A 3,602-nucleotide genomic window follows, 5' to 3' on the forward strand; every position below is an offset into this window, starting at 1 on the left:
TACAACTATGTACTGGGGCTTTGGGGAGAAAAAGAAAGAGGAAGATTGGCAACAGATGTTAGCTCAGGGCCAATCTTCCTAATGAAAAAAAATATTAAAAAAAAGATTTGAAGAAGTGACAGTGAGGGTGAGGATAGTGGAGGAGGGAGAAGATGAGTACCAGTTGTGGCCTAAGACCAACTGCAGCTCCAGGGGCTATAGTTCATCTCAATAGCCTCCCTTTTCTAAGTTTTCCCCCTTGAAGGAGCTGCTCCCCAACAATGTTAAGGAGAAGGAGACCTACACAGACTTTGGCCACCAGGGAAGTGTGCCGCTTACATCTCGATTCAAGAGTGACCCTACCACTCCGGGGTCCCGAACCCACCCCCCTGCCCCCAGCAGGGAAAGCCTCTGCTCGCCATTAGCAGGGAGGCCACGCCCAGAATCCAGGACAAAGGGAAGCTTCAGGTGGGCGGATTCCCCCACACCGCACCAGACCGCAAACCGCTGCTGGGCCCACGGTCTCCGGCGCACGGGTTGGTGCAGGGGGTGCCCAGACTTCCCGTGGACATGCTTGGGGACTGGGTGGAGCTCCAACACCTGGCTCTGTGGCCCAGGGGGATGCTCCAGGGTCCTGCACCCCCCCCCAGCAGGGAGGGCCTCTGCTCGCCATTGGCAGGGAGGCCCCGCCCAGCATTCAGAACACCAGGAAGCTCCCTAGAGCAGAATTCCCCACAAGGCAGCAGCTTACAAGCCACTGCCAGGCCCACAGACTCTGGCCGTGTCCCAGACGAGGCAAAGGGCTCCCAGAGATCCCATGAGAGTGGAGTGGGGCAGAGTGGAGCTCCAGTGAAATGGCTACGTAGCCCAGGGGGGATCACCAGGTTCCTACAGCAGCCTCAGCAAAAGCCTCTGCACAGCACTAGTGGAGAGGTCCCAACTGGCAATCGCAAGGTGGGAAGGCCCTGGGGCAAAAGTAGCACAGCTAGGTGAGCTAACAACAGACTGCAGAAGATACCCATAGCTCTGCTGGGACCTATAGTGGACAAGTGTGATCTTGTGGGCTCCGTTAGGGACAAAGCAGCGATTATAGGTGATCCTGCTACTGGCTGCTGGGAAAGCCCACAAAACCACTGCAGACCACAAGGAGTGAGCGCATCTAAGTGGGCTGCAGCAGTAGGCACCAGCAGCCTGAGGCCCCCTTGCGATTGCCCCCACAACTGACGAGGGACCCCACAGGACCACTGTGACTTTGAGGAGGGGTCCAGGTCCAGTCAGTAACAGCTGACAGTGTTCCTGGTTGGTGTAGTCTAAACAGCTGCCCCCCACACACACACCAGTCACAACAAGTGGAAGCACCGACTAAACTCTATCTCTATGCAGAGGCACAAATCCACGCCATCAAGCAGTATGAAAAAATATATTAAATCTCCAGAACAGAAGGAAAATGATAAGCACCCGGAAAACAATCCCAAAGACAATGAAATCTATAACCTAAATGACGATGGTTTCAAAACTGCCATTATTAAAAAACTCAACGAGTTAAAAGAGAATTCAGATAGACAACTCAATGAGTTCAGGAGCTATGTCACAAAAGAGCTTGACACTATAAAGAAGAACCAATTAGAAATACTGGAGATGAAGAACACAATGGAGGAGATTAAGAAAAATCTGGACTCTCTGAACAGTAGGGTCGATAATATGGAGGACAGAATTAGCAATTTGGAGGCTAGGAATATAGAAATGCTGCAGACAGAGGAGGAGAGAGAACTAAGACTAAAAAGAAATGAAGAAATTCTCCGAGAATTATCCAACTCAATTAGGAGATGCAACATAAGGATTATAGGTATACCAGAGGGAGAAGAGAAGGAGAAGGGGGCAGAAGGTCTGTTCAAAGAAATAATAGCTGAGAACTTTCCAAACTTGGGAAGAGAGATGGAACTTCATGTGACAAAAGCCAATAGATCTCCAAACTTTATCAACGCAAGAAGACCAATCCCAGGGCATATAGTAGTGAAACCAGCAAAAGTCAACAACAAAGAGAAAATACTAAGGTCAGCCAGGCAGAAGAAAATAACTTACAAAGGAAACCCCATAAGGCTATCAGCAGATTTCTCAGGAGAGACCTTAAAGGCTAGAAGAGATTGGAATGAAATATTCAAAACTCTGAAGGACAAAAACCTGCAGCCAAGAATACTCTACCCAGCGAAAATATCCTTCAAATATGATAGAGAAATAAAAACTTTCCCAGATAAACAAAAGTTAAGGGAGTTCATCACCACAAAACCTCCTCTTCAAGAAATGCTCAGGAAGAACCTCATTCCTGAAAAATCAAAAAAAGGAAAGGGCTACAAAATCCAGAACAAAGGAGATAAGCAGAAGGACAATAACACAAAGTAACAGCTCTTCATCAGGACAAAATGCAAAAGAACCGGAAAAAAAGTGATAAAATGGCAACAGTAGGCCCCCACGTTTCAATAATCACTCTAAACGTGAATAGATTGAACTCTCCAATCAAAAGGCACAGAGTGGCAGGATGGATCAAAGAACAAGATCCAACAATATGTTGCCTCCAGAAAACACACCTCAGCCCCAAAGACAAACACAGACTCAAAGTGAAGGGATGGAAGACAGTACTACAAGCTAATAATGAACAAAAGAAAGCAGGTGTTCCCATACTTATATCAGACAAAGTAGACTTCAAAGCAAAACAGATAAAGAAAGACAAAGAGGGGCAGTATATAATGATAAAAGGGACACTCCACCAAGATGACATAACACTTATAAATATATACACACCTAACACAGGAGCACCAAAATTCGTAAAGAAACTATTAACGAAACTAAAAGGAGACATCAACAGCAATACAATAATAGTAGGGGACCTCAACACCCCATTAACACCAATGGACAGATCATCCAGACAGAAAATCAACAAGGAAATTATAGAATTAAATGAAAAATTAGATCAGATGGACCTAATAGATATATATAGGACACTTCATCCAAAAACAGCAGGTTACATATTCTTCTCAAGCGCACATGGAACATTCTCAAGGATAGACCATATCTTGGGAAACAAAGCAAGCAAGAATAAGTTCAAGAGGGTTGAAATAATATCAAGCATCTTTTCTGATCATAATGCTATGAAACTAGAAATCAACTACAAGAATAAAGCTGGGAAAGGGCCAAAAATGTGGAGACTAAACAACACGCTACTGAACAAACAATGGATTATTGAAGAAATTAAAGAAGAAATCAAATATTATCTGGAGACAAATGAAAATGAAAACACACCATACCAAATTATTTGGGACGCAGCAAAGGCAGTCCTAAGAGGGAAATTCATTGCAATACAGGCTCACCTCAATAAGCAAGAAAAATCTTACATAAACAACCTCAAACGACACCTAACAGAATTAGAAAAAGAAGAACAAGCAAAGCCCAAAGTCAGTAGAAGGAGGGAAATAATAAAAATTAGAGCAGAAATAAATGATATTGAAACAAAAAGACAGTAGAAAGGATCAATGAAACAAAGAGTTGATTCTTTGAAAAAATTAATAAAATCGACAAACCCTTAGCCAGACTCACTAAAAAAAAAAAGAGAGAAGTCTCAAATAAAT

Source organism: Equus quagga, chromosome 5 (assembly GCF_021613505.1).
Source record: "Equus quagga isolate Etosha38 chromosome 5, UCLA_HA_Equagga_1.0, whole genome shotgun sequence".
Taxonomy (NCBI): Eukaryota; Metazoa; Chordata; class Mammalia; order Perissodactyla; family Equidae; genus Equus; species Equus quagga.